This window comes from Pristiophorus japonicus, chromosome 5, assembly GCF_044704955.1.
Source record: "Pristiophorus japonicus isolate sPriJap1 chromosome 5, sPriJap1.hap1, whole genome shotgun sequence".
Taxonomy (NCBI): domain Eukaryota; kingdom Metazoa; phylum Chordata; class Chondrichthyes; family Pristiophoridae; genus Pristiophorus; species Pristiophorus japonicus.
In genome coordinates this window covers 129,674,177-129,683,944 of record NC_091981.1, presented here as the reverse complement: position 1 = coordinate 129,683,944, position 9,768 = coordinate 129,674,177, and positions in this window count along the sequence as shown.

The following is a 9,768-nucleotide window of genomic DNA, read 5'->3' as shown; positions in this document are numbered from 1 at the left end:
TTACCAAGTCTTTTAGATTAGTTAAGTCCCTTCGATCTCAGATATAAACCTGAATTTTTATTGGACCTTCATGGGCAATAAATATCCTTCCTAAGGTGGCTGCCTTAAACTGAACACAATACCCAAATAAAGTCTAACTTGTGCTCCTTATATCTAGTACTTATTTGCTTTATATATTATACTTCTAAAAATAGATTCTTCTGACTTCGGACACCAGATAATCAAGCTCACAACAACAATTTATCTTTAATAACTTTAGTAGTAGCACTGCAAATTACAGAATGAGGTATAGTTATGTTCCCTGGTACAGAGAATAAAGATACAATCACTTCAACAAGCTATCTCCTTGAGTCTGTTCTGTTCTAACAGTTCGCGACTGCGCTACCTGCCTAATTAGCCTTGCTTTAAGAACAACAAAGCAATCTGGTTCTCACACAAGGGTACCATTCACCTCTCACTCTGCATAAAAAGACTATCTGTTTATATATTCCTTTTCTACACAACTGATATATGAGTAAGAACATTAGGTTATCAAATACAAACCGACATTGAAGCTTTAACGCAGCTGCCACTTCACCCTGATAATAGTAATAGTTTTACCAGTGCAGAGACTCCAGCAAAGTTTCTCTTCTAGGAAGAATAAATAGCAGCACAACCACATACTGGCCATCTCACTAACCTACAGTATCGCCTACAAACTTGAACATACCGCCCACTGTTCCCACATCTAGTGAAAAGTTGAGGTCTCAACACCAAATCCAGGGGGCAGCATTTGTCACTGCATGTTCATTTAAGAATGTTCCTTTTATCCTGACTCTCTGCCTCCGACCTCCCGACCAATTTCCAATTCGGGAAATGAAGTTGCCTCCAATTGTATGCACTTTCACTTTCACCAGTAATTTCTTATATGAAATTCTGACGAAGGGTCATCGACCTGAAACATTAACTCTGTTTCTCTCCGCAGATGCTGCGTGACTTGCTGAGATTTCCAGCTTTTTCTGTTTTTATTTCAGATTCCAGCATCCGCAGTATTTTGCTTTTGTTATACGGAGCCTTGTTAAATGTCTCTGAATAAATACAAAATTGATAATTTCGGGAATTGTTGATTGAGAATCATTGAATTCTTTCAGTTAAAAAAACAAAATATGTAAGACTTCAGGCCAACATGTAATTTTGAAATATTAAATTGATCTTTCTGTGAGACTTACAGAATTTGAGAATGTCTTGGAAAATAATAATCCTTTAAAGCAGGCACACACAGGACTTGTAGACCGATTTGGATCTCTAAATTTAGGGCTGTATGGCCTGACATTACAGATTGGAAGTACTGTAATTGTACATCTTCCGTGTGTTATGTGGAACTTGTACAGCGTTGAATAGTTTGTGTATTTTACGTCTTGTGTATATTGGACCTGGCAACCCCCAATAAAACCTGGTTATAAATGTAGTCTCTAAAATGCACTGGACTTTCATTGCCGGGAGGAGTAACATCTTCCGCATTGTGCACAGCGTTTTTGTGGTTTGGAGTGTGATTTCTTGCACCTGTCCATAAATTCAATCTCTACCAGGAGATGCTGATAACGTAAAGGATGCGATCAGTCACAATACATTTGCTTTCCTCTATGAAGGAGTGAGAGAGCAAAGGGGGTTGAGAAAACGAAAGAATGAGAGAAGGGTGTGAAAGGGAGATTGTTTTGTTCATTTAGCGCATGCTTAAAATATTTGTCATTTTTAGTTTCTTTCCAATTCACGTTTTCTTAATGTCCAGTCACTGATTCGATATTAATTGTTTGGCTGTGTTATATTTCCTGTCATTTACAGCCAGCTGACAATATTTGTAAACTTGCAGTTTTTTCTAAATGATACTCTTCTCCCAACACTGGAGATTCCTCTTGCTTATAAGGAAGTTCAAAATACATCCAGTGAGTTACAAAACACGTTCCTGGGGTTTCCGTTGGGGAATCCAACAAATTACCCTGGGCAATAAATAAAGGGCCAGATGTCGTGATGACACCAAACTCGCAGCACTCGTCCCCAAGACAGCTCTGCACAGACGATCCGGTTGACAGACCCTGCGACCCTCAGCATGCCCTCGCCGCACTGTTAGTACAAACTCTGCTCTCTGAGCTCTGCCGCTGGCCCTTGGCTCTGGAAAAACCGCTACTGACCGCCCTTGTCTTTCTCTTCCAGATCTCTGCCAGCCTGTCCTGCTGTTGTCACTGTGGGTAACAGCCGCCCTGATGTCTCAAGTTGCCGCCTCCCCGCTCCCTGAATCTTCGGGAGAGTCTGAGGACTTTTCGGAATCAAGCGTTGATTTGGGGGGTTTGAATCTTGAACCTTTGGCTCTTTTCATCCGGAGTGTTGCTGTGGAACTACGCAACCGGCAGGTGAGTCTGGACATCAACTAGCCAGGATTCCGTGTGTTAAGAAGCTGTCGGAATTAACGTAAGCATGATATTAATATTTAAATAAACTTTACCGAGAATCTGCAATCAGCCCTCTGGTAGAAGAAAAGATTGATATAATTTAATTAGACGGTTAAATTCACCAATACGACAATTTTCTTCAGATACCCGCCATCGAGTGTACTGCAGTGATTGTATTGTCATCATTAATAATATATTTGGGCGTTATCTTCTAGTTGTGCGACTTTTTCTCCATGTGTGACGGGGGGATGAGTTCACTGCAGATGTACAACATGCAGCTGCCACAACTTGTGAAGGGAGACAGATGTTTCAGTAGGGTCTTCCAAAAGGTGAGATATTTTCACTTAATTTGTAAATTCGCTCTTCGATGTTTTTCAAAAATCAATCTTTCCATTTTCCTTCGCATTGTAATTTTCAGTGCAATAATGCAATATTATTGAAGTGATATATATATTTATAATATATATATATATATATATAGGTATCCCTATATCATCATAGGCGGTCCCTCGAACGAGGATGACTTGCTTCCACATAGATGTCCCAATGAAGGACCCGATATTCCAGTCCTAAACTCCAGGGTGGAAGATGCATGTGCGTGAATTTTTTTAATGTGTGTTGACTGTTGCACAGCTTGACAGAGCTAGGCCTTTATCCAGTGGCAAGGGTTAACCAGGACGATTGGAGACCTGCTCTGCTGCACAGACCTAGTGCACACACATATCGCAGTGTGGGCAGGTCCATGCTGCCCCTGGGCCCTCGGCTCTTCTGGGCCCCGTACCCTCATTCGTCGCACCTCCACCACGGTGTTCCAGGGCCCAGCGCTCCAGCTCTATTTAAAGCCCCGACTTGCGGTGGTGTTCTCACACAGGTCAAGGAGGCCCACGACATAGAGTATATAGGGTATATAGAGTATATATATATATATATATATATATCCCTATCTAGAGTATACAGGGGTACCTACGAGTACATCAATAACTGAGCATTTCCAGTGATCTAATTAACTACAGGAGCAAAATTCAAGCAATTAACAGTAGTTATCTGAACCCTCAGATTAAAGTCCTGCCTTGAGATTACTTTTGAGCCTTTTTAATGATACCAGTAAATTACTGATGGTGTTGTCAGTAGATGAATGTTATTTTGTTATATACAAGATGGGCAGAGATGTGAATTATACCTCAGAAACTCAATGCACAAAGCCTGATAATATATTGACAGTTGAATGGTAATGTTGACATCAAAATTGTACATCTGACTGCACATTCTGCCTATATAAAATATTATTTCCCGTTATTACATTTTTGTTACACTTCCAGCTCAACTTTTCCCATTGTAAATTCTTATGTTCTCATTTATAATTGAAATTGCCCATGTAAATTTGTCATGCACTCTCTTGGTCATAGTGGTATTGTGGTACTTCAGTTTTGTGACCCCAGCTCCTCAGCTTGTATTACAGAGAAACTCCCAAGCTCCAACCAACTGTACTTTTTTGCTTCTCAATAAAGGCAGAATATGTGACTTTCAAATGCAGACTGAATTTTGACTGCGTGCCTGGTCTAATTATCCCTCCCTCTCTAACCGTATTTCAGCCAAAGACTACACTCGATGTTACCATTTGGGTGGTTGACTGGTGGAGCATGCTGGCAGCCTACCCATCCCAGCAGCATAGAGGCAGTGGCCATTTTGATGCCTGTGCCTCAATTTAATAGAACCTGCGAGCTGTGGGTGTCAAATAAGCATCCTAATGCAGCTCACCAAATTCAGGCTGATGCAATATCCCCCCCACCCGCCCCCTTCAGAGCCGGTTTCTTTTTTTCTCTCCTTGTCTCTAATGGCAGTTGGTCATTATCCCACCATTCACACCCTATCTTGTCTAATGTTTTTTTAACTTCTGGCATTTGAATTTAGGCCATCATCCCTTTTGTCTCTCTAATCTCTCCAACCTATCACAGACCTTCCCTTTTGTTCTTTCTTCCCCTTCCCCTTTCAGTGCTTGTTAAGAATCTGTTCTTTGCAAATACTCTCCTGTTCTGACGAAGGGTCATCAACCCGAAACGTTAACTCTGCTTCCGGTCCACAGATGCTGCCTGACCTGCTGAGATTTCCAGCAGTTTCTGTTTTTATTCCCGATTCCAGCATCCGCAGTATTTTGCTTTTGTATTGGTGCAATATCAGGTGGTCCGGAGGCCACCCAATTGGCAGCAAAATAAGTCTGGGGAGGGGATGAGATAATTGTGGGGGTGGGGGTGGGGGGGCAAGCCTGGGGCACGAGTGGCCCAGAATTTTCTTTTATGGGGCTTAGCGGAGCATTCCTGATTCTTCCGACTCCACAAATATACTTTAAAACTTACCTCCTCAGCTCTATCACCAGTCAAACTGGCCAGAGAGTGCACGGCGCATAGTGTATATAATAGCAGCCTGTGTCATAGATGTGTGATAGTTTGTACACTGAAAAGTTAACCATTGTAGCATTATTTATTGTAAAATAATTAATCATTGATCATCAAGAAAAAATTGGTAAGTTTTGTGACATTTTGTGTTGCATGTGAGGTCTCATACGCAGTCAGAACATATAAAATCGCAGGCACACTGCCAGCAATTTCATTCATAACACATCTTTATGGATTGGCTATCTTACAAGCAACCAGTTGGCACAGTACCCTTTCACCGAATCACAAGAAAAAATCTATCCAGAATAAAATTATTTCAATACATTAAAAAAATATATAGATTGCCCAAGTTAAACAATGCATATTTAAATTCATGCTAAACTTTGATTGCTTCAAAAATATGTTAACTTGTCTTGTAAAATACTGGCAGTCTTCTTGTTATAATGTTGAGCTAGCTTTGTGGGAGCATGTATTAAGTTATGGGAAATCTATTAATTGTTGCATCTCACCAGTCTGTTAATGCCCTCAGTAAGCACAAAGGCAATATTTGTGATAAATCTGTCCTTGCTATATATTGCAATCAACGGCATCCTATCATGTTACCTGATATCAAAAAAGATGCTTTCTATCCTTACTGTGGCATAGCCTTTATCTACCTTTAAAACAGTATTTCTGTCTTTCTAAATATTCTTTAATAAAAATGTTTCTGGAGTGGATAGGCCAAATCACTGAAAAAAGGGATTCTCTGCTCACTATCTCATTGCTGTTTGTGGGCCCTTTCTGTGCACAAATTGGCTGCTGTATTTCCCAATATTACTACACGTCAAAAGTCTTTAATTGGCTGTAAATGCTTTGGTATGATCTGTGATTGTGAAAGGTGCTATAGAAATGCAAGATCGATCTTTCTTTCCAAATTATCAAAAGTAATTCTCTACAGTTGTCCTTGTTGCAGCCAGCAGTACATTTTGTGTGGCTCCTTCATGGAGGAATTTACTGGACCAATAGTTAAGTACAGATTCCTCTTCATGATATAACAGTTTCTTATGTAAACTTTCCTTAGATTTATGCATTTCATCATGACGATACCATCTTCACTAGTGTTCAGTAACTTTAGAAGTTTTTGTTTTTTTTGTAGAAAAAATGTTTGACAAAGATTGTCAAGGGCCTTCATGAATACAACAAGTATCTATTATTTGTGAAGCAATGGATTGAGGATGAAAAGCAGCAAGTGGACTTAATGCTGATTAGCATGAAAAATCTGACTGACTTACTTGTACTCCAGGTAATCACTGTTTAGAATGTATGCTCTATAACTAAGCAAGTCAGAACTTCAGGAAGGTAACTAATAAGTCAATGGACCAAGACAAAGCACATTTCTGCAGCCAATTACTCTAGTCATTGTTTCCTCAGCCAACAATCACTTAAGAATTGTAACCACTAAAGAAGGATGAACAGACAAGAATACAAAAGACTCTGTCAATCCTGTTTGAAATTACATATGAACAATATATACTGGAGTTAACAAGCTCCAATAGTAGAAGTCTTGAAGTTTGTTAGTAGAAGGTGCTCCTTAACCTAGTAAAGCCTTCAAGGGCCTAATATGGCCAAAAAGTCCAATGAATAGAATAGAAGCAATAGGGTGGAATTCAGCCATCAGCGCTCACAGGAAGTACTGCTTGGAAAATTGAAAACCTGCAGTGACTGATTTTCTGTGAATTCATTTAACTGGGCAGAAAAGCAAGCTCTGCAGGATCACAATTTGCCAGCCATCGCTCCCTGTAAATGACAAAATACAATTCCCCCACTGAAACACATTAACAAGCAACAGCAAAAATGATATTTACATAGATAATAGATTTTCAACTAATCATGTTAATTGTTTTAGTCGTAGCTAGCAATAATTTAAGATATTGGTTTAAGTTAGTAAGTGAATTCCTAAGATTTGTTCACAGGTTTTGCAGAGATCAGCAATTTAAGGCTCAGCCCGCAAGCAAAAGGCCAATCTGTACTGCAGACATTACACTGTAATTCATAACAAATATTTTAGTACTATCCTTAGTAATACACCTTGACTGTGTGCTCGCACTTGTAAACATTAATATGTATTAATGTTAAGCAAGACAATACGTTGCAGTGACATTGCCAGAAACCTATTATAAGGTGGGCTAAGCATAGGGACGCTCTTTCACAGGGTTAGCGAGCCTAGAATAGCTATATAATAACTAACTTGAAGTGGTGAAAGCCAGAATTAGTGTCTGTAGCTTCACTCAGATCTCAGCTTGTCAGGACCATAGTGTCAGAGAGTGTTTGATGCCACAGAATGATAGTATTTTATTTTGTTGCTCTTAGACTAACGTGCAAAATGTATTACTGAATGTTGTTTTGTTCTCTGTTTTCCAGAGTAAGATTCAAGAAAGTATTACGCAACACCAGCACAAGGCATCTTTTATTCCAGACAAGCCTCCTAAAAGTGTCTGGAATAAGCAATTGAAAATTCATGTTATTCTTAGAAACTTTGCTCTCTTCATGGAGAGCACTATTCGAGCCATTCGATTCATGAAATGAATCCCTACAGCTGTTTCATTATGACAGCAATGACAACACTGTATGAACGTTCTAGTTCACGAGTTCCTGGATGAGATCTACTTTTATAGTAGATAACAATGTTGTTCTATATTCAGAACCTGCAGTTTTTGTTTTACTTCAGTTCTGTGAGACTGAAAATAATAACGCTCACTTGACTATTTATAATATGTTAAATTAATATTTATTTATTTACTAAGACTATAAATCTAGTGCTGTTGAGTCAAAATCCTGTTTTGCAGTTTGTTCCTAAATCTACTGTTCTTTATACTGTGATTAAAAACTGCTGCTGGCATATTCATTACAAATTATGACATCTGAAATGAAATCTCTATGTAGGATTTGTCTGCTTATAATATTTATAATAAGTTTATAATAAATGTATATTTATAATTTATTATATAGGATTTAAATCTTCTGTGGTTAAAATGATTAATATTGAAAATAATTTATTGAAACATTTAATTAATTTATTTTTATATATAACACAGTAAGGACAACAACTGTATAAAAAAAGAACAAATCAGACAGAATAAAATAAATATTTTGACTATTCCTTTCACCCCTGCCATTCATTTTACCTTTACGCTTCTTTTTAAAAATTCGTTCATGGGATGTGGGTGTCACTGGCAAGGCCAGCATTTATTGCCCATCCCTAATTGCCCTTGAGAAGGTGGTGGTGAGCTGCCTTCTTGAACCGCTGCAATCCTTCTGGTGAAGGCACTTCCACAGTGCTGTTACGGAAGGAATTCCAGGATTTTAATCCACGACGATGAAGTCAGGATGGTGTTCATCTTGGAGGGGTACTTGCAGGTGATGGTGTTCCCATGCGCCTGCTTCCCTTGTCTTTCTAGGTCATAGAGGTCGCAGGTCTGGGAGTTGCTGCCAAAGGAGCCTTGGCGAGTTGCTGCAGTGCATCTTGTAGATGGTACATACTGCAGCCATGGTGTACTGGTGGTGAAGGGAGTGAATGTTTAAGGTGACGGATGGGGTGCCAATCAAGTGGCTGCTTTGTCCTGGATGGTGCCGAGCTTCGAGTGTTGTTGGAGCTGCATTCATCCAGGCAAGTGGAGAGTATTCTATCACACTCCTGACTTGTGTAGATGGTGGAAAGACTTTGGGGAGACAAGAGATGAGACACTCGCCGGAGAATACCCAGCCTCTGACCTGCTGTTGTTGCCACTGTATTTATGTGGCTGGTCCAGTTAAGTTTCTGGTCAATGGTGACCCCCAGGATGCTGATCATGGGGCATTTGGCAATGGTAATACCGTTGAATGTCAAGGGGCGGTGGTTAGACTTTCACTTGTTGGAGATAGTCATTGCCTGGCAATTGTGTGATGCGAATATTACTTGCCACTTATCAGCCCAAGCCTGACTGTCATTCAGGTCTTGTTGCATGCAGGCATGGACTGCTTCATCATCTGAGAAGTTGCATATAGCACTGAACACTGTGCAGTCATCAGCAAACTTCCCCACTTCTGACCTTATTATGGAAGGACAGTTATTGATGAAGCAGCTGAAGGTGGTTGGGCCTAGGACACCGCCCTAAGGAACTCCTGCAGCAATGTCCTGGGGCTGTGATGATTGACCTCCAACAACCACAACCATCTTCCTTTGTGCGGTCGTGGCGGTATGGATTCCTGAGCAGCGGTTTCCCTAAGGACAGCCACCACTCTGACGGGGAAGAACTGTGTTTGCAGGCGACCTTGTTCCTGGTAAAAGATAGGCAGCCTCCGCATGGAGGCCCGAATGCCTTCAATAGCTCTACAAACCTGTGATCATATTCACTGGTGCATACATTACAACTATCACAATCAGTTCATTAAATAAACCAAATAACATTGTGTTTTCAGAAAAATAATCTGAAATCCAAGATAAAGCCCCAAAGCACAAGATGCACTGCAGCAACTCGCCAAGGCTTCTTCAGCAGCACCTCCCAAACCCACGACCTCTAACACCTAGAAGGACAAGGACAGCAGACGCATGGGAACACCATCACCTACAAGTTCCCCTCCAAGTTACACACCATCCTGACTTTGAAATATATCGCCGTTCCTTCATCATCGCTGGGTCAAAATCCTGAAACTCCCTCCCAAACAGCATTGTGGGAGTGCCTTCACCACAAGGACTACAGCAGTTCAAGAAGGCAGCTCACCACCACCTTCTTGAGGGCAATTAGGGATGGGCAATAAATGCTGGCCTTGCCAGCGATGCCCGCATCCCAGCAATGAATATAAAAAAAAGCTCCAATTCAAGATTAAAATCTCAATGAGCCCAATCAACATTAATCATGTGCAAATATCTTCCTCAAAAACTTGGTCCTGAAAAAGCAGCTATCGCCAAAGGCAACTACGCATGAGAATTG